At 38.0% G+C, this 22,416-nt stretch overlaps 1 protein-coding gene and 1 long non-coding RNA gene across 3 annotated transcripts in view; one reads left to right on the top strand and one right to left on the bottom strand.

Moving 5' to 3' along the window:
- Positions 1 to 911: 911 nt before the first annotated feature.
- On the bottom strand, positions 912 to 3,299 carry LOC113624411 (uncharacterized). Its single transcript, XR_003434327.1, has 2 exons — positions 2,727 to 3,299; positions 912 to 1,322 (listed from the first exon to the last, which is right to left on the bottom strand). It is a non-coding gene; the product is annotated as an uncharacterized LOC113624411 (long non-coding RNA).
- Positions 3,300 to 3,375: 76 nt separating this feature from the next.
- Positions 3,376 to 22,416, top strand: part of TTLL7 (tubulin tyrosine ligase like 7) — a 149,992-nt gene continuing 130,951 nt past the window's right edge. For both annotated transcript variants that reach the window (XM_027114171.1, XM_027114170.1), the window contains exon 1: positions 3,376 to 3,480. The gene's annotated coding sequence lies outside the window, so the exon portion shown is untranslated. The remainder of the gene's footprint in view (positions 3,481 to 22,416) is intronic.

The raw sequence follows: 22,416 nt of genomic DNA, 5'->3' as shown, positions 1-22,416 counted from the left end.
AGCCCCTCTCTGCCTCTGCCATTACTGTTATCTTAAAGTGTTCACAGGAGACAAAGTCCAGCTATTCATCCTATTCCTGTTGTTATTTCTATCTGAAGTATAAATAGGAGGCTAGTTGTAAATTCTACAACTGGAACCCATTTATCTCCTGCCTCAATTACGCTAGTAAATACTGTCCTCAGCAAGAGTAGCTTGGAAGGTTAATGTCACCATACACCTTAGTATGGGGCCAACACATAGTAGGTACTTAATATTCTTGAATCAAGTTTCAACATGGTGTGGCTCACACTGTACTTTTATCAAAGGCATTAAGTATTTTCTTTCTCTCTAGCTCTCATTTTATTAATATAATTTTAAGTGTAATATCATTTGAACATCCCCAGGTGATTCTGGTTTGTGAATACAAATGAATTCACCTTAATATCACTGCCTAAATAAGTTTTATCAATCACCTCCCTCTACCCGGGCTCCACCACTTAGGACTGGAAATCTTCAGTTGTTTCTCTCAGATGCTCAGGAAGAATTCCACTCCTGTTCTACTGGTCTGTGCTCCTCATCAAGTTATCTTGACCCTGGATTGGGCACTAGTGTCCTTTATGAGAATATGCCTTCTCTGGGTAGAGCCCTTCCTTACTGGTGACAAGGTACACAGAGGTCTGTGGCAGATTGGGTTGAGAGAATGACCCTCTCTCCAGTTCTGTGCTATACTTTGTCACCAGAGCCCAAAGTAATACTTCTTAAATCTGAAATCCCACAGTCATTTGCAAAAATGATTCCTCAGTCTCTGGCCCTAAGTTATTTCCCCAAAGGGCTTAAAACCCTTCAAAGACTCTGTGGGAGAGCAGGGAATGCAGGCACAACATCAGTCCCTCCATTCCTTTCGACAGTTTCCCAAGGCATCTGGCACAAAATTTCTCCATCCTTCTTTATTCAGAAACACATGGTCCAAGATCATCAATGTATACGAACAGATGGCTGGAGCTGTCGCCAAGTCCATCAGGTTTATAGATGATAATGTTCTAAATCCCAGTTTGGTCTCAGGTGGCCCACCAAAGACCTTATGCTCCTTGCTTATATCTCTGTCAACCAGACAGAGAATTCTAATTCAAAAGGCATCTTGTCTACCTCAGTTCTGTTCCTTTGTTGTCTCCTTTGAAAGTGAAACATCTGTGCGTGGAGAGAAGAATCACACATTTCCGAGGCAGAGGCCATCCTGGCCCTGAGTCACAGCTGCCTGGCTTCACTGAGGATCTAGTGCCCCGGCTTCTCAGCAACGTGGAGCTCAGGGCATTTCTGTTGCGCTGGTACTGATGTACGAACATCTATAACAAAAGTTAACATCATAACAATGGCACAACATAAGGTTAACAATTTAATTTCTTAATTTTCAGAAAGCTTCTTTAAGGTGATATGAAAGTTGTTAATGCCCTGTTAACTTCTTTAAATTCTAGTAAGGTATATAAGGAGGTATATAATGACATTAGGCTCATTAAAAAACTTTTTCTCCTACCTGGGATTGGAAGAATAATAGCGTAAAGTGTAATAGAGTAACAATTGTTTAAGTGTTGTCTAAAATGCCATATAGTGATTAACAAAAAAATAGTGAAGAATTCCTCCTCACCTTCACATGACTTTAATCATGCGTTTTTGAAATAGATGTTTTCAGTCTAGTTCTGGATGAAGTCCAGCTTCTTTCTGATCCTTATTCCTAATCTCAGGGTGACGTCCAATTTAGATACTGAAGTGTTCCTTTCTCCACTATGAAACCTAGTTTTCACAAGGGAAGGATAAACAAACTCATGTTCAAGTGCCAATCATGGGTGGGATAAGGCTTAGCCTGTGTTTCCCAGAGGCATTCTAGTGGAAAGGCGTTAGTCAAAAACTCCAGGTTGCAATGCCTGGTCTGCCACTCATTCTATGATATGTGAACCCAGCACAACAAACTCTGAGGCCAGTTTCTCTTTTTTAAAAATAGCAGCTATATGGGGACTTCCCTGGCAGTCCAGTGGTTAAGACCTCATGCTTCCACTGCAGGGGCCACAGGTTGATCCCTGGTTGGGAAACTAAAATCCCTCATGCCCTGTGTTTGGTCCATAGCTGGTACTCAATTTACGTTAAAAAGTCTTGTTAATTTACTCAAAAGAGAACAAAGCCTTAATCCAGAGAAAACGGCTTTTAACTGTGGAATTTCATATTGAGGAGAATCTGGTGGGCCTTTTTTTGGTCTCCCTTAAATCATATTTTATAGGTAGTTGCCAACTCTGTTCTTTTTTTTTCTTTCTATAAGGAGAACAATACACTTGTCTCCATCTCCACCATGGTCTGACAGGAACTTGTTTCAGCCTGGTTGTGTCAGGGGCAGGGACCACAAAAGTGCTTTCACTAAAGTCTAAGGGATGTCACGTGTGGGGCGTCTCTTTCCAGTTACATAAAGTTCACTTCATATGAAGACACGATTCCCTCCCCATTCCCAAGACACTTATCTGTAAAATGGTGCACAATGACCCTCAAATAGTTGTGCATTTCTTTAATCATCTTGTATAGATCTATATGTTAAAGCGGTTTCCTAAATCTACATTTTCCATCTGCTGTGGTTCAACCTTTGCGGAGGAAAGGAAAACGGATATCAGACTGTCGCTCACTTCTCCGTAACTACAAAGCACCTACAGGATGGGGGCACCACTTGATTTTATTTTCTAACTTTCAAGCTGGCTTTGGATAAATACCCTTTTATTTTTTGCTCCACAGAGATGCTTGGATAAAAGATCTGAAGAGTCCCTTCAAGTGCTCCAGACGGCCCGCTCTGTTTGGTGGTAATACATCAGTGGTGAGCTCTGCAGCAGGACTGGCGCCCCGGGGGCCCGCGCTGGAGCAGCAGGGGCACGGAGGCAGGGCTCCGGGCCAGCGCCCTTTCACATCTCCTTAGGAGGGGACACCGCCCAGGCGCCCGCGTTGCTAGGTCTTCTGTTTGCCGGCTTCTAAAAGAACCCAGAGCGGGACCAAAGCAAACCGGGAGGGGGGCCGGAAAAGCTAAAGCGCCTTCTCAGTCGTCAGTAGGGAAAAGCGGTCGCTCCTCGGTTGGCCCTTCCCGCCCGTAGCCATCCCGGAGAGGGGCGGGGTGCTGAGACGCCCCCTCGTCCTTGGTTCCTCCCAACCGTCGCCGGCCCCGGCGCCCTCGCTCCCGCTCCGCCGCGCACGTCGCGCACCCCCGGTCGCCGCCCGCGAATGGTCTGGCCCGTCGGTAGCCACCACCCCTTTGGCAACGACCCCTGTTCCAGCTGCTTCGGGTCGAGCGCCGGCGCCCAGAGCTGTGGCTGCCGCGGGCGGTGGGTGGGTGGGCGGGCGGAGGGGAGCAGCCGACATTCAGCGCGGGCTGCCGGGCCCGGGGCAGCTGCGGTGGGAAGCCGAGGCGCGCGGGAGCCGTGGAGGGACCGTCCGCAGCCCGGAGGCGAGGACCCGGGCTGGGTTTTCCTTACTCCGGTGAGTACCTGCTGCCCCGATCCTCCCTGACCCCCTTTCCCTGTCCCCACGCCCCCGAGGTGTCGGTCCCCCCCCGGACGGTCACTGCTCCGCGGACACTGGCCCCCGCGGGAGCAGCGGCACGGGGAGCTGCTGCTGTTGGTGCTAATGATTCAGCACCATTCGCGCCCTGAGAGATTTGGGCAGAATGGGGGACGGTGGGGCGGCGAGGTCAGTTGCTGCTCTCTCCTCAGCTTCTGGGTTCCAGATGAACGACCCCGGCGGGCGAGGTCGGGTGGGGGGAGCTAGGAGGCTCCCTGCTGGCTTGTTCTGTGATTCTGTCCTTTTCCCACATCACGGTACAGACCTCCGTGAGTGTGCGGTGCAGTATTCAGTGTGTCTTTTTCGCACAGGCGAGTGAAGTCTAGGGCCCTTTTCTACACCTGTCATTTTTTCTACTTCTTCCTCGGTTGGATGCCCAATTCGTGCCATCATTCGTGCAACTTGACATCGCGTTGCATCCCCCGCAAACGTGTGAGAAAGATGCTGTATCCAAGCTGTCTTGTATTCAGAGTGGGTTTGATTGGTCTTGACATAGTAGGAAAAGATTTAAGGGAGGTAGGAAATAATACTTTCAGAGCCTAGGCACTTTATGTATACATACATATATATATATATAAATAATTTCATTAAATCACAACAACTCAGAACCAAATGTACAAAGTGAAAAGCGGGGAAGTTAAATTACGTGCTCAAGGTCACAGCATAGGTATTTGGATATGAGATGCCCTGATCCCAAAGCCCACGAACCTTCCACTGTATTAAGGAGTTGTGTATCCAAGTGTGTCCAAGTTATATGTACAAGTATATGATTTATTACATATTAAACATAGTATTAATTTTCATAGAAGTAATCTCAAACAACAGCAACAACCTGTAAACTTCCTGTGTATGGAATTATCATTCTTTTAGTGTAAAAGTAGGAGCATTCTTTGAATTATATGAAAAAATATACTATTTTCTTAGAAAGCATATGCCAAAATGTAGTATCTTGACCACACTGCATAGGAGAGCTAGGTCATAACAGGAGCTGTTCAACACTTTTTTGGCAGTGATAGATGGTGAATGCTTTGTGCTTTGGCATAGCAGGTGATAGCTCCATTTTACAGACGAAGGAACTGAAATACAGAGAAGGTTCAAGATTACACAGCTAGCTAGTGGTGGAATCTGGACAAGCATTGACTCTTACACAAAACATGTGTTGTAGCAAAGTGTAGCTCTGTATAGTGGGAGACTGTATTGATTTGTTTTTACCCTGCCCTTCAGAGTCAACAGTTATATTGACCTTGTATGCTCTTTCTATAAAAATAATGGATGCTAGGTTTTTCTTTGTTCCTTGCTTGGCCATTTGATTTGCTTTCATTTACGATTTATGTATTTTCTCTTAAGATATGCAACTCTTGTTGATGTTTCAGGAAGCAGGTTGCTATAGTACAAATGCTCATTATCTCCAAGTACTGGACTAGTATATGAGGGCAGATAGGATCATAGTCATCTTCGTCCATCATTTCTAAAGTATTTAACCATTTGCATTGGAGAATTCTTTTTTGAGTTGATGAGGATATTGATAGACTAAAGGGATAAAATGGAGGCACAAATTTACATTTGTTGTTCAGACAAGGCTGTTAAGAGAAGTAGGGTCTTGAGATGAGTCTTAAGTTTGATTTCTAGGAGGTCATTTCTTTTGTTCTTTATATGGCTATAGACCATACCCTGACCTCAGTGAGGCCTCTTGTGGTCCAATCTGTTTAATCCCAAAGGAGACAGCAGAATTGGTATAAATGAATAAGCAAAAATACAATCCCACTGCTATTTAAAAAAAAAGGAAAGTGCATGTTCTAGCGTTGGAGGGTCAGTAGGAACATTTTAAAACAGATGCAATACACTTTATTTAGATAACATCACTGAGTATGAATATAATACCAACTTGGCTTTGGAACTGTATTCTCTCTCTCTCTTCCCTTTGTGTGTGTGTGTGTTTGTCAAATGACTACTATCTGCAGACCATCTAAATTCTAAAAGTCTAGCTGGGGAAACTAAAAGTCTAGCTGGGAAAATATTTACCTACATATGAGCGATTAACCAAATAGGTAGAATTGGCTTAATACCAGAAAAATGTAGTGCAGACTTAAGTGCCATATGAACACCTTAAGAAGAAGGAGAAATAGTAATGGCTAGGGCCATAAGAGGATCAGGAAAGTCTTCATGGATGGAAGTGTATTAAATCACTCTCTGAGAGATGGGAAGGCTTTTAGTAGGAAAGAGAAAGCCAGATGAAGAAGTTCAGCAGAGAAGTGGTCATGTACTGTTTGGATGCATGATGACAAATTATGAGGAACTGCGTATCAGGCAGTGAAATCTGCTCCTTATTGGGTAATCATAGGGAACTAGTATAGGTGACTGAGCAAGCCAAGTTTCTCTTTGGCTTGTCTTGCTCCATATTCCTTGTTCCAAGTGCTGTTTGAGAAAATGTTATATTTCCTGGGTACTGATATTAAAAGTACTAACCCAGAAAGTTTTCTATGCAAGTAAGATTTTTCCTCTTCCAAGGAGGTTTGCCTTTTTAAAAGCTTTCCCCCTTTCATTATAGTATTACAAACAATTTGGAAACTAAGAATATATTAAAAAAATCACCGTAATCTTACTAACTGAAGACAACCACTATTAACATACTGATGTGTTTCCTTCCACTCTTTTTTCCGCACATAGTTTTAATCATGCTGTGTATATTACTTTTTATACATTTTTACTTTAAATTTTATAACAGTAATTTTCACTTAATTACAATTTGACAGTGAACATTTAAAATGCCTACATAAGTTTCCATGAGGTAGATGTGCCATAAATTCCTAATCACTCCTCATTGGCACTGTATTTTTAAAAAAAATTTTATTGCAGTATAATTGATTTACAATGTTGTGTTAGTTTCAGGTATACAGCAAAGTGAATCTGTTATACAAATACATAGCCATTGTATAATAAATAACACTGTGATGAACATCTTTGTTCATAAGCTCTTTTCTAAATTTTAGAAATTAGTTCCTTAGGATAGAGTCTCAGAAATAAAAGTTCTGGATTAAAAGGTATGAGTTCCTGTTTGACTTTTTTTAAAAAAATTGAGCTATAATTGGTATATAACATTTTATTAGTTTTGGGTATATAACGTAATGATTTAATATTTGTATATGTTGCAAAATGATCACCACAGTAAGTCTAGTTAACATCCATTACTACACATAGTTACAGGTTTTTTTTGTGATGCTTACTTTGACTAAATTTTATGCAAGTTTTAAAACTCTACTGGATTCTGTATTCTTTGGAGCATTAGCATATTAAGTACAGGATATTTGCATGTTAATAATTAATAACACTCCTGTCTGTGACTCCTCAGATTATACTGTTTCAGGCAAACTTGTCTTTTGATTAGAAAGATTAGTTAAATCATGGATACTGGGAGAAAGGCAGGCAGTTGGGGCCACTGAAGAGAGAAGATGTAAATAATGGAGGACAGGTTTGGTGAGAGTGAGCAAGAGTTTGTAGCCAGAGAAGGGGCTTGTGTGATAGACTACTTTCTGGTCCTGGTGTTGTATTTGTGGACGTCAACTCTCTCCTTTACCGTGCTCTTCCCTCAGGAATCCACCCCTATCCTCCACACAATATCTGTCTCTTTCAAACTTCTTCCACCCTTCTGTATCAGGTTCCCAGGTCTCAGCTGCAGTATCCCAGCAGTGCAAGGCTTATGAACTCACTATCGCGTTCTAATTTGGAGAATCCACATAGGTAAGCGCAGGAATTCCAGACCTCCTTCAGTTCTCAGCAGAAGCCCAGGTTACATGGTGCAAGAGTGTCTGGTGGACGTTGAAGACTCTCGCCCTCTCCACCGTGCACATTGCCAGAGATGGCCTTTGAGAACAGCAGCCGCTGGGGAGTCGCCTAAGGTTTCCAACATCCCCTGCTGGCATTCGGGTGTCCCCTCCTCTCGTTCCCAGTATTTCTCGACCAGAGGAAATTCCCCTCATTGAGGAGAGACAGTGTGCTTCAGTGTCCCACCAGTTGTAGGGTTACATGACGCTACCTCCTTGGACAGGTACATTGGCCAGGCCTCTGCCTTGCTTCCCCAGGCTCTCACCTGGGTTTCCTCTGGATCCCACCCCCATTCTCCTTGGAATTTGAGGCCAGGGAGCCACTGAGGCAGGGAGGCCATGAAGTGTCTCTGAGAACCAGTGGAAGGGGAGTTAGGGATACGAAAGTGCCTCGAGGGCACAAGTAGTTAGCAGAGAGGCAGGCACTTGGAATATATCATCAGTTTGGGAAGATGTGAAAGGAAACAATGAAAACTGAAGCATCACTTTACAAACCAAAAATAGGCCCCGTCTTTTTAGGACCTGACAGATGATTTCTGGTGGAAATTGGGCACTGAGGTAGGCTGAGTAATATTCTGGGCAGAATTTGTCGTGTGCTTAGTTGGGACCTACTATTTAAAACAGTTTGCTTAAGCTATTAGAAGGTGGTAAGTCTATTTCCATTCCTCCCAGGCATTATTTGTCAAAGTTCAACTGGGCTTAGTCAACAGTTTTCCCTAGGGTTAAGTTAAAGCTAAAAACTTAAATTATTTATTATTATTATTTATTCTCCACTACCTTTGTTTCGTTAGTTCCCATTTGACATTTACCTGACACGTTCCCACCCATGGTATACATGATAGTTGACAAAGCCAAGGTGTTGGGTTGTTTAGGCTCTGGGAGTTGAGTGATAAATCCAATTTTCTCTTTTTTCTTTCACTTCTTACTTGTAAGCAACTAGTTGGACTGTGTTTCTTTGACTTCTTTGAAGGTTTAGAGTTAGGTGGTCAAGTGGTCACTGCGTCTCCCCTGGGGCTGATTACTCCTTTCTTTTGAAATTGATGATATTTTTGGTCCAATGGGCATGCTGAACTGTCCACATTGTTTGGTTTTTCTAAATTGTGTTATGGCACCTGAGCTTCCAAACTTCTGTGTTATTTTTGTTCTGCGTAGCTATGTGAAATGGAACATTATGTTTGATAAAAGATTATTTTGAACATTTCTATCTCTTTTACCCACTACTTTGCAAAGTCTGAACTGGTGACACATCTAATTCAGCAAGGTGGCAGTAGCTTGTTTTCATAAAAATTCTCCTCCCTCCTCTGTGAGCTTATTTGCAGTGAAGTTGACTTTTTAAAGTAAAGTGAGCATTTGTGGATTTGGAAGATGGATCAGCAGTAATCCAGGCAGCAGCTTCAAGATTATTTCTATGCTCTTTGCTGGATTAGAATTTTAGGGCTGTTTAGGTATACTTCTCATTTAAGGTAGTACTGTCTTTCTTTTGTAAGAGAAGAGAGCCCACTTAAAATTTGTGTAAAATCTAATTGATGTGATTCTAGTGCTGTGTTTGACTGGCTTTGTGATATGAATGGTTGTATGTGTGGTGTATTGGTAGGAAAAGTTAGGAACTGTGGATTTAATTTGCATCATTGCATTTGATGGGAAGATTTTCATGTGTAATTTTGTCATTGCTATTATTTAAAATATATTTTTTCCAGGTATTTAATAAATAAAATCTGTAATCATGTGTGACATTCATAGTGATTGCTGAAAAATCAGGACAGTAATTTTAGCACACGTCTCAGTTTATATTTAGAATCGGTCTGTCTGCAGTTACCCAAACAAATATGTGCTAGCTACTCTATGGAGAGGAAAGATAGAAATTGAACACTTTCTACAATCAGTTTAGTTCACATGAAACCAGATGGAGACATTTTCATTTAGCTGTAGGTTTGATCACATCCAAGATGATAATGTTGTATTTAATTACTTACATCTCTCAATCTAGAATCCTAAAGATTGACAGATATTACTTCCTCCGTTTTAATGATGTGAAAAATTGAGCTAGGCAGAGGGGAAAAAAAAAAAAAACAGGCAAAATGCATGCCGAATCATCATAGGATTAGAAATTGGTCTACAGCTGCCCCTTTTATACTAATTTTGACAATAGGCGCTATTTACTGTTATATGTAAACAAGGGGATGACCTTCATTCATTTATTAGATAGTTTTAATGGTTTTACTACTTTTACAGTATTTGAGAAAAAAAAAAAGTCGTCAAATCCATTGAATACTTTTTCCTAATCTCTGATGTCTACTTTAGTCCATGTCAGTTTCACCCTTAGTCAACACACACATACTTCAATCCATTATTTTTGGAAAATTTAAACAAGTTATTTCTGGAATTTGCTGCAAAAATTAAAGGAAAACATACATTTTAATTTTCAGGAAAGTTTTAAAGGGAGGGATCAGTGCTTCTTAAAATCAAGTGGACTATACATATGTGGAAAACTTTTTCACTTGTCAGAAATCAGTGCCAAATGGGCATTTCTGGCAGAAAGAAAAGTTTGCTGCTACATATGTTAGGAGGTTGTCATTTTGGGATAGGAGGCATTTTCTCTTTTAAAAATGTATCTTGGGGCTTCCCTGGTGGCGCAGTGGTTGAGAGTCCGCCTGCCGATACAGGGGACACGGGTTCGTGCCCCGGTCCGGGAAGATCCCACATACCACAGAGCGGCTGGGCCCGTGAGCCGTGGCTGCTGAGCCTGCGCGTCGGGAGCCTGTGCTCCGCAACGGGAGAGACCACAACAGTGAGAGGCCCGCGTACCGCAAAAAACAAAAACAAAAACAAACAAACATGTATCTTGGGTATGTGTTGAGAGCTATTTTCATCCTTGACTAAGGAATTAAAAGTTAAATGTATTTTTCATTAGTTGTAATATGGCCTATTTACTTCCATAATGTGCTTGAAAGCATATCTGTGAATTTTGTTTTTGAATTCATAAGGAACCAGAATAATAAATATAGGATGAAGTGAAGGTCCTGAAGTATAGCTTCTACTGAGAACAAAATTAAACAAATACACTCAGCAATACCTATGAATATAGATATTTAGATCTCCAAGTAAAATTACCTAATGGTAATCCAAGAGTTTTTCTCCCGTTGGTATAACTATACATATTATGGTAATATGCAAGTGATATTCATGTTTTCTGGAAGAAAAGAGTCTAGAGTAGTGTAAAAATACTGTGATTTATGTAATTATTTGGGTGATTTCTGATATTTTGTAGGCATTCCACAAATGCAACAATTTTTTCTTTCAGTTAATGTTTTGTATTTTTTATCGTGATAAAAACACATAACATAAAATTTACCATGTTAACCATTTTTAAGTGTATTGTTCAGTAGTGTTAAATATATTCACATTGTTGTGAAATAGATCCCTAGATCTTTCTCATCTTGCAAATCTGAAATTTTATATCCATTAAACAACAACTCCCCTTTCCCCTTCCCCCAGGTCTCTGGTAACCACCATTCTACTTTCTGTTTCTATGAGTTTTAGTAGTTTAGATACCTTAATATAAATGGAATCATACAGTATTTGTCTTTTTGTGACTGGTTTATTTCACTTAATAAAATGCCCTAAGGTTTTATCCATGTTGTAGCATATGACAGTATTTCCTTCCTTTTTAAAGCCAAGTAATATTCCATTGTATATACACCACATTTTGTTTATCCATTCATCTGTTGATGTATATTTGGGTTGCTTCCACATCTTTGCTATTGAGAATAGTGCCATTATGAACATAGGTGTGCAAATATCTCTCCAATACCCTGCTTTCAGTTCTTTTTGATATATAGCTAGAAATGGGATTGTTGTATCATCTTTGGAGAAATGTCTATGCAAGTCCTTTCCCCATTTTTACTCTAAACCAGTCAAACAACTGTTTTTTTGTTTTTGTTTTTTTTTGTGGTACTCGGGCCTCTCACTGTTGTGGCCTCTCCCGTTGCGGAGCACAGGCTCCTGACACGCAGGCTCAGCGGCCATGGCTCACAGGCCCAGACACTCCGCGGCATGTGGGATCTTCCCGGACCGGGGCACGAACCCATGTCCCCTGCATCGGCAGGCGGACTCTCAACCACTGCGCCACCAAGGAAGCCCCTTTCCCCATTTTTAAATCTGGTTATTTGATTTTTTGTTGTTAAGTTGTTGGAATTCTTTATATCAGATAAATGATTTTCTCCCACTCCATAGGTTGCCTTTTCACTCTATTGATTGTGTTCTTTGACGTACACAAAAATTTTGTTTAATGTAGTCTCAGTTGTGTAGTTTTGCTTTTATTGCCTGTGTAGCACTGATTATTTTTAGCAGTTTAAAAATGTATTGATAGAATTGTTTCAAGTTGCTGTTTATTATTTTCCTCTTTATTCTTTGAAGTCCATGAGATTTTTTGAGACTTTGCAATTATGATGCCTGGTGTAATTATTTAACAAATTAAACTTAATTTTGATTAACTTTTTCTTTTTCAAAGATCCATTTTTTAATCTGTTTAATGTAGAATTTTGTTGCTGTAACTTAACTAATATGTTAATAAGAATTATGTTAATCCTGTACATTAATTTAGGGAGAATTAACATTTTTAAAAAATTAATTAATTAATTTTTGGCTGCATTGGGTCTTTGTTGCTGTGCATTGGCTTTCTCTAGTTGCGGCAAGCAGGGGCTACTCTTTGTTGCAGTGCTAGGGCTTCTCATTGCAGTGGCTTCTCTTGTTGTGGAGCATGGGCTCTAGGCACGCAGGCTTCAGTAGTTGTGGCACGTGGGCATGGTAGTTGTGGCCCGTGGGCTTAGTTGCTCCATGGTATGTGGGGTCTTCCCAGACCAGGGCTTGAACCCGTGTCCCCTGCATTGGCAGGCAGATTCTTAACCACTGCACCACCAGGGAAGTCCAGAATTAACATCTTTACTATATTGATTCTTCCAATCTGTGAACATGATATGTGTCTCCAGGTATATATGTCTCCCTTGATTTCTTTTATCAAAATATCATAATTTTAATTACACATATCTTGCACATGTTTTGTTAGATTTATACTTAAGTATTTCATATTCTTTGGGGCAACTGTAAATGATACTGCATTAAAATTTTTTTGTTTCCATTTCTTTGCTGTCAATATATAGAAATGCAATTGGTTTTTGTGTTGGTCTTGTATCCTGAAACCTCATTGAACTCACATTTTGGATCTAGGACTGTAGATCCTTTGATTTTTTTTAATGTAGACAGTCATGTCATTTGCAAACTGAAACAATTTCTTTTCAATCTGTATGCCTTTAATTTATTTTTCTTGCCTTGTTGCAATGGCTAGAACTTCTAGTATTGTGCTAAATAATTTGAATGGTGAGAGTGGACGTCCTTGCCTTCTTCCCAATATTAGAGAAAAATTATTCTGTCTTTTACAATTAAGTATGATGTTAGCTGTATGTTTTTTTGTAGATGTTCTTTATTAGGTTGAGGTGGTTCCCCCCTCTGTTCCTAGTGTACTGAGACTTTTTATCCTGAGTGGATATCAAATTACATCAAATGCTTTTTCTGCAACAATTGATATGGACATATGATTTTTCCCTTAGCCTATTGATATGGTGGATTGTATTGATTAATTTTTTTAATATTGAATCAGCCTTGCATACATGGAATAAATCCCATTTGGTCATGTATACATGACACACACATACATACACATATACAAACACACATACATATACATGCTTATTGTAGTATTCAATTTGCCAACATTGTTAAATATTTTTTGCTATTAATTTCAGGAGAGATATTGGTTGTAGTTTCCTTTTTGTTGTGCTTCCTTTATTTGGTTTTGGTTGTTAGAATATTACTGGCCTCATGTGGTACCAAGAAACTACCGCTTGTTGAGTTTGGGTGTTGTATCAAATTCAAATATCTATAATAACCTGAGAAGGGTATTAAAATACTCCTTTTTTCCAACTACATATCTCTGTGAGGCCAATTTTTTCCATATATTTCAACCAGAAGAACTTATCAAAATGAATGCAGAAACAGGTATGAGAATCTATTTTCTTGAAGAAAGATATTAGAGGAATTTGAAAAAGTATAAAACAATGTTACTCATTCCTTTTTAAGAAAACTATAGTTACTTTTTAATACAGTATGTTTTTGTTAACATGTAATGGTTTTATTATTGTTATTTTTAAATGAATGAATAAGTATTTTAAACATTTATCAGTTTTACTTTCTAATAAGGTGAATATTGATAGATATGACCCACAAAAACAAAGCTCAACAAAACTGAAAGAGCATAAAGAGTTCCAGCACCAAAAGTTTGAGAAGCACTACTAAGATGACCAAGGCAAGGAGAAAAGTGAAGCCAGAGGCATGGGCATATGCATCTCACACTTGGCATTGGTTTAAACAAGTTGTTACACATGCACATTTTCCTCTTTCTCCGCTAGTATTTTTATTTCACAAAAAGATGCTTTTTCCTCCACATCAATTCATTGATATGTATGCTAATCTCTTAGGAAAAAATACAACACATCAATTCATTGATATGTATGCTAATCTCTTAGGAAAAAATACGATAAATAGACCAATAGAAGTCCATAATGTAACCTTTACAAAATGAAGTGCCTCAAAATTATCTCCACCCTAACTTTAACAAATGTTTTATATAGACATATAACTATATTTTAAGTTACAAATTATAAAAGAAATATTCAGTTATAACTTATGCAAGGATTAAGTAATTTAGAATGTTTTACCAAGAATTGACTAAAAGATAGTACAAGAGATATTTACATTACTGTCTTTTGATTTTGATTATTGTAAATGGCTTTTCTTTTGTATTTTTCCCCAGTACTTCATTGAAGTATAATTTGTATATAGTAAAATGTACACGTTGTAGAGTTTTTATAAGATTTTGGTAATACCATTCGAAGATACCTAGTTTGTAATAGAATGAACATGCAAGATGAGATGATAAAAAAATCTTAGGGGTCTTCCCTGGTGGCGCAGTGGTTGAGAGTCCGCCTGCCGATGCGGGGGACACGGGTGCGTGCCGCGGTCCGGGAGAATCCCACATACCACGGAGCGGCTGGGCCCGTGAGCCATGGCCGCTGAGCCTGCGTGTCCGGAGCCTGTGCTCTGCAGCGGGAGGGGCCACAACAGTGAGAGGCCCGAGTACCGCAAAAAAAAAAAAAAAAAAAAAAAACTTAGAATATCAGTGAGGGGAAAAAATAAGATGAAGTGAGCTAGGGGAGACATTAGCTCGCAAAATCCATGTTATGAAATCCTGCATGTTTATTAGAGCTGGACACGCTTTTTTTTTTTTTTTAACATCTTTATTGGAGTATAATTGCTTTACAGTGTTGTGTAAGTTTCTGCTGTATAACAACGTGAATCAACTATATGCATACATATATCCCCATATCCCCTCCCTCTTGCATCTCCCTTCCACCCTCCTTATCCCACCCCTCTAGGTGGTCGCAAAGCACTGAGAGCTGGGCACACATTTAATTCAAGTTTTCTAACTTCCAGGCAAAGAGGGACATACACAGAAAGTTTAATGATTAATTGAAAAGCTAATCAAAGAGAAAAACAAACCAATTGCCTAAGAGGAACAAAGTTGTTGCTATGTAGAATCCAAAGTGAAATTTATGCTACAGTTTCTTTTAAAATGAATTCAGTATAGTGTAATGCAAAATGTCTTCAACATCCTTACAGTGGAATTCAGTAGGATATTTTGGGCTATTTTTTATAATGTCCTTCAATGGGCCCATGATGTGGATCTGTGTTTTGGGGGGAAGTAACCTCCAAAGATCTGATTATTTTCTTCTCTAACATGAGAATAATATCTACCTTGAGAGCATTGTGATATCGGTGAAGATTGTAGTCTGTGCTCAATAAATGATAACTATTCTGTTATAGGGTGGCTGTGACCAACAGTGTAGTGTGGTCCAGATATGTAGCTCTCTGATGATCTGGCTTAATCTAGGAATGGATGTTACAGTGTCTCAAAGAAAGTTCTGCATATCTTGTAGGAATTCCTTCATACATATTATTATTCTTAGCTGAGATGTTAAGGAGCAATCTGTTTGAGGTTTTGCTCCCTGAGAATTACCTGCTATTATTTCTTTTCAGTGAAGTAAAGAATTCCATGATTTGAGAGTCAGCTGGACCGAGTAATAGGAGGACTTTACCAAATGTATGTAGCTAAATAGAAGGCCACAGCTCCTCTGCAGCAAATGGGCTAAAGTAATGATCTTAGACAGGTTTAAATCTCCTCCAAAATCAATTTTGCATTTGTTCCAACACACAGAAGAGTAGGTGTTGGAAGTGCTAAATTTATGACATGGAATGTGACTCCAAATGCCCATTTCAGCTAGAACAGTTTTAGGTAGAGATACAATAGTTGGAATTACCACTTCCGCCTCTCTTGCAGAGAAGTGTAATTTTTTTCTTCAGACCAAAATATTTTTTCTGGAGTGTTTTTTAAACCATCAGTTAAGTTTCTGTCGAGAGAAAGTGAAAACAAAATTGTTGGGGTTTGGAAAATTCTCACCTAGCAAAAGTTGAATTAGGCCTCAGACTTTTTTGAATAGAGGAGTAAACTTAGTTTGTAGTAATTGCATGAGCATTTTAGGTTGGTTTGCTTCCTGAGCAGTAGTCTTTTAAAGTCAGCTATCAGATCAACGTAATGGGTATTTGATTTTTAAAAATCTTTTGAGCGTTTGAGTCTAATTTTCTTTCATTAGTAATCCCTTGTGAATTTGCCTTAAGTAAGTCCTACAATCTGTACACATTTTCCACATCATTTAAAGCCTTCTGGGGCTGCCCATGGTGGACTAACTCAGATTCACTGTGATGTCTGCAGGCGGCTGAAGCTAGAGCACGGGCTCCTCTCTGCTTCCCAGGGCCCACAAGAGAAAGGAGGGCCCATCCTTCTTGTCCAGACTAAATCAGTGGGAAGGTCATGATCTTAGGTTTGGAGTCAGTTAGGTACTTTTAACATGTGCTAAAGAATGAATTAGACTCAATTATATATCCTAGCCTCAATGATTGTTTTCAAATTCTAAGCAACTAATTTGATTATAACGTAGCCAAATTTCCATCATATTAGAAATTTCCATTTTCCTCACTGCCAGATTAGAGTTTTGGGGTTTAAATAAATGCTTATTTATTTGTAACATATAAAGATAACATAATCTATTATTAATTATAAATGATTATTAATATATAGTATTATATGTTATAATAATATAATAAACTATAATTCTCATTCAGTTTTCCTTTTCCAAATACCAAAACACCTCTTGCTTTATTGGAAAGTCTTCTGTATAGTTTGATTTAATTTTGATTTAAACTGATCCTTAAAAAATGAGTCATACAATGTGTTACAAAAATCAGTTATAAAAATATTTAATTATTAGATTTATGCTACCTATTTATTAGTCTTGCTTTCATGGTTGAGATTTGCAGTTTCTCATAGGAAAACTAGACGAATGTTTAATTTTTGGCAAAGAGCAATTCTTCTCTATATTATGGAAAATCTGCAGGATGTCATTCTAGAGGGTAAATAAAGAGGAGTAACCTTTCCCCTCCCCTCCCCTCCCCTCTCCTCCCCTCCCCTTCCCTTCCTTCCCCTCCCCTTTCCTCTCCTTTCCTTTCCTTTCTTTCTATGACTATAATTTATGTCTCATTTGAGTTTTGGATGTGGTTCTGGTTTAGGGTCCCTTAGTCTATCTCCTCTAATTAGTGGATTCTGGTCTGTGAGGAGCCAGATAAATGGACTGGGAAGCTGAGAAAGAAAAGCTTCTCTGGTGCATATAGTCCCCAGGGCACATTTGTAACTCAATCTCTATGACTGGTGTCTGCATCATTTTTATCCTAATGGTCTTCTTAAGCAGTTGTCTCAGATTGTATAATATAATAGATGAAGGGTTATTATTTTAACTCTAAAATGTTTAGGTATGTATTTGGTAGGTGAGATAGTTGTTATATAAATTCTAATGGACTAAAATGAGGAAAATAGGAAATTCATTTTTTTTGTTATAGGTTACCTCCAGGTTATAAAGTACAAGCTAAATACTTAGCATAGTATAGGTGAAATAGTCATATAACTTGTTAATGAAATTACGTGAAACAGGAAAATGCTACTGTATTCTAAAAAACATACTTAAATTGTCCAATCTTGGGATCACAGTATAGCTCTGCAAATTATTACTTTTACCTCCCCACTGCCCTTTTCTGGCCCAAAGGAACCACATTTAAATTGAAATTCAAATGTAGCGAGCTCAGAGTTTTGTCTACTTCCAGTCCTTCTGTCTGTGCTCCAAGAGGAAATACTTGGCTTATGACCATTACTTTACCCTCTTTGGACATCATCAGAGTGGGTGCTGCAGCCTGCTTCTTCCCGAGATGAATCAGCGATGCTGTCTGCCAGTCCGCTCCAGCCATGGCTGGCTGTTCATTCTAATAGTTGGGCCCATAATGTTCCGTGAAGCTGCATAAAGTAGAAGGTCATAAAGCCATTTGATTTGGGCCAAAAATGTGAAACCAAAGAATGGTATGTGATTTTCTTCTTCACATTTTAAGATTGCAAAAGTTTGTAACTAGAAATTTTGAAGGTTAACTTTGCAGAAAGACTGGCAGCATTTTTCACATGGATTCCTAAAATAGATTTTTAGGGAGTATGCTTTCTGGCATTCTTCCAATTTTAATTCTCATTTATATCCTATTATAATTTTAAATTACTTTCTTCTAATGCTAAATAAATTTGAGTTCTGTTTTATTTAAATTTCTGTAGTTTCTATTAACTGCTTACTAGATATGGTGAATGATATCTGTTAAATGTCTTAATTATTCAGATCACTGTGATAATATTGGACTTTTGACTGGTCAGGGATATAAGATATCAAAACCTCATATTTGTATATATATTTATATATATAATGTATATTTTTAAAAGACTTTTTTTGAATAATCAAATAGTGCCAGTATTTCAATGAAGTTAAGAAATGTGAAAGACATGATAAAATACCTTTATTTAGATGAACATAGATGATAAAAAGAGTTTGGTGGAGTTAAGAATTTAAGATTAAGAGAGAATAAATCATTATTTGTTTCATTTTGATTTGCCTTTTAGTAAAAATGTTTTTTTTTCCCCATTACCATTTGTAAAATGGAAACAAAACGTAACCTATTTAGTGTATTTTGTTTGGTAAGTGTTCAGTAAATCTGTTTAATTAAAACCAAGTATGAAAACAGAAATTGGAAAAGTCTATTTAATATTAAAATAGATAAGAGAGTAGGCTGGTATAAACAATGTAGGCTAATGCAATAGAGATACCTTCAAAGTTTGTCTTCCTGCTTCTTTGATGTAATCCTTGGCAGAGAAAGGGTATCATGTAGACTAGGTGTCGATAAACCAGATATTAAAGTAACTATATTTGTGATTATTTAGAAAGATGGAAGATGTGATTCATTCTTAACCTTTATTTTGTATCACCAAAATTTCATGAGTAAAATAATGCAGAGTTGCTGTAACCTAATTAAAAAAACCCCAGATAAACACATTAAGCTCTACTATGTATCAGGCTCTGTGTTTTGTTCATATTGCTCAGAATGAGAGACACTGCCTTTTCCAGTAAAGAACTTTAAATCAAATACTTTAAAAATATGATACGATGTGATAGATTATGTAACAGTGTTCATGGGAAGGACAGACCATTCTGCCTAAGAGATAGAAGGAAAAGAAAGGGCATCTAAGCTGTGCTTGAATGTTGGGTGGTGAAAGAGAACATTCCAGGATTAGAGAAAAACACAGGTTGAGTGCATGCAAATTAGAAAATGAATACCATTTTCAGGATCGTCTTTTTATCTCATGCTTTTATCTCTAGCTTGAATATTTTTCAAACATATTTGGCTGCAACTCATGGTAAGAAGAAATAAAAATTTATTTCTTGCCATAGTATACATACACCCAAACACACCCATGCATTCCCCCCTGCCCCCCACCAGAAAGAAAAATGTCAAGACTCAGTACTTACTTTTCCTCCTACATGCAATGCAGTCTGTCTCTCTTATATTTTCATCTATTCTATTCTTTCATTTAAAAATGCTGATTGAATCTCACTAAATTGATTTCATGACCCTCTATAGGTCATGGTCTGTATTTAAAAAACAAATAAGCAAAAACCTGTACTAGAGTTCCGAATTCATAGGGAGGACCCTTTCATACCCAATATGCAGGTTTACAAAGGAACTATTTGGCTTTTTCTCATCAGGGTTTCAAGATTGTGAGAAACAGACCGATGGCTTTAGCATATTTGCAGTTCAGAAGGCAACATGGTATAGTTCAAAGGTTTTGAGTGCGGAGGAGACCTGTCCAAGTCTTTGACAAGTTAGTGAATCTGTCTGAATCTCAGTTTTCCCATCTGTAAAATGGAACTAATAAAGCAATCTATGAGGATCAAATGAAACAACACATCTATTTAAATAGTGGTTCTCAAACTTTTCTGTATGTCTAAATCATATGGGGAGCTTTAACAAATTTCAATGCCCAGCCTGTATCTCAGACCAATTCAATTGGAATGTTTGGGGCTGGGACCCAGGCATCAGTATTTTTTTTTTCTTTTTTGAAACTTTATATTTTTTGAATAGCAACTCTTCATATTCCCCTCCCTTCAACTCCTGGCAACTGCCATTCTTCTTTCTGTTTCTCCTTGTTTGACTATTATAGACACCTCATAAAAATGTTATTATGCAGTATCTGTCATTCTGTGACTGGTTTATTCCACTTAACATAATATCCTCAAGATTCACCCATATTGTCATATATGGCAGGATTTCTTTCTTTTTTAAAGCATAATAATATTCCATTGTGTGCATACACCACATTTTATTTATCCCTTCATCTACTGATGGACATTTAGGTTGTTTCCATGTCTTGGAATGAACCTGGGAGTGCAGATGTCTCTTCATAATCATGATTTCAATTATTTTGGATAAATACTCAGAAGTGGGATTGCTGGATCATATGGTAGTTCTATTTTTAATTTTTTGAGGAAACTTCATACTGTTTTTCACAGTGCCTGCACCATTTTACATTCCCACCAACAATGTGAGAGGGTTCCAGTTTCACCTCATCCTCACCAACACTTGTTATCTTTTTTTTTTTTGAATAATAGCCAGTCTAATTGTGTGAGGTGATATCTCATTGTGGTTTTGATTTGCATTTCTCTGATAATTAGTGATATTGAGAATCTTTTCATATACCTGTTGACCATTTGCAGGTCTTCTATGGAGAAATGTCTATTCAACTCCTTTGCCCATTTTTTAATTGGTTTATTGTTTTGCTATTGAGTTGAAGGAGTTTCTCATATATTATGACTATTAGCCCCTTATCAGATATATGGTTTGCAAATATTTTCTCCCATTCTGTAGATTGTCCTTTCACTCTTTTGACAGTTTCATTTGCTGTGCAGAAACTTTTTAGTTTGATGTAGTCTCACTTGTCTACCTTTGCTTTTGTTGCCTGTACTTTTGGTGTCATATCCAAGAAATCATTGCCAAGACCACTATCATGAAGCATTTCCCTTGTTTTCTTCTAGGAGTCTACAGTTTCAGGTCTTACACTTCAGTGTTTAATCCATTTTGATTTTTTGCATATAGTGTTAAGATAGGGTCCAATTTCATCCTGTTGCATGTGGATGTACAGTTTTCCCAACACCATTTGTTGAAGGGACTATCCTTTCCCTATTGTTTATGCTTGGAATCCTTGTCGAAGATAAGTTGACCATATTTACGTGGGTTTATTTCTGGACTCTCTTTTGTTCCACTGGTCTATGTGTCTAGCCTTATGCCAGTATCATGCTATTATAATTACTATAGGTTTGTAATATATTTTGAAATTAGGAAGTATGTTACCTTTAGCTTTGTTCTTTTTCAAAATAGTTTTGGCTTTTTGATGTCCTTTGTAGTTCCATATGAATTTTAAGATTGTTTTCTCTATTTCTGTAAGAAATGTCATTGGGATTTTGGTAGGGATTGCATTGAATCTGTAAGTCATTTTGGGAAGTGTGGGTATTTTAACAGTATTGTCTTCTAATTCATGAACGTGGGGTGTCTTTCCATTTACTTGGCCCTTTTAGGATTTCTTTTGTCACTGTTCTGTAGTTTTTAGTGTACAAGTTTCACGTCCTTAGTTAAGCTTATTCCTAAGTATTGTATAGGCATAAGTATTTTTTTAAACCTCCTCTGGTGCAGTGTATGTTGAAATGCCTGATTGTGAAGCCTATAGTGCAATGTGTGGAATATGGTAGGCATTTGATACATGTCTGGTTTCCTTGATTAACAACATCAACAATAATGTATAGCTAACCCTTTTGTGGTGCTTACTATGTTTTAGGCACTGTGCTAAATAAACACTTTTCATATCATGTAGAAAACACCATGTTTTGTTTTTGTTCTGTCAAACAATAGAATAGCATATGACTGAGAAAAAAAGGGAGAACACTGCTTACTAGAGAGGAAAATGGCTACTTTTATCATCAGGAGCTGAGTTACCCATGCAGTTATTTCAATGAATTATAGAATTGTCTTTCACTGAACAGCCTCAAGAATATAGATTGAATACCTTAAAAAAAATATTTTAGATTCAAGTTTAAACCTTACACAGTGACTTACAGGGCAGGTATAGCAGATCAGTTTGATTCAGATAAATATCTCAAACGTGAGTATTCTAATTTTATTAGAAATGTATTGATATTATATAGTGGATTGTGTCTGGTGTATATTTTCTAGAAAGTACAAAAAAGTGAGTATTAACCTACAAATGCTTTTGCCACTTGACGTCAAAATCTGTTACGCTTAATATCATGATGACTGGAATATTTTTTGTGTGCTTATTAACAACGTCTATATTTTCCATTGTATTAAGTTGATATACTTAGTAGTCTTCTGGTATGCTTTTTCCTGTTGTTGTTTGTTTTGATTTTGGTCTTAGGAAGCTTATTTATTTATT

Source organism: Aethalodelphis obliquidens, unplaced genomic scaffold (assembly GCF_003676395.1).
Source record: "Aethalodelphis obliquidens isolate GAN/ISIS:26980383/991018 unplaced genomic scaffold, ASM367639v1 scaffold13, whole genome shotgun sequence".
NCBI classification, from domain to species: Eukaryota; Metazoa; Chordata; class Mammalia; order Artiodactyla; family Delphinidae; genus Aethalodelphis; species Aethalodelphis obliquidens.
This window is presented reverse-complemented; position numbering and strand designations above follow the sequence as displayed.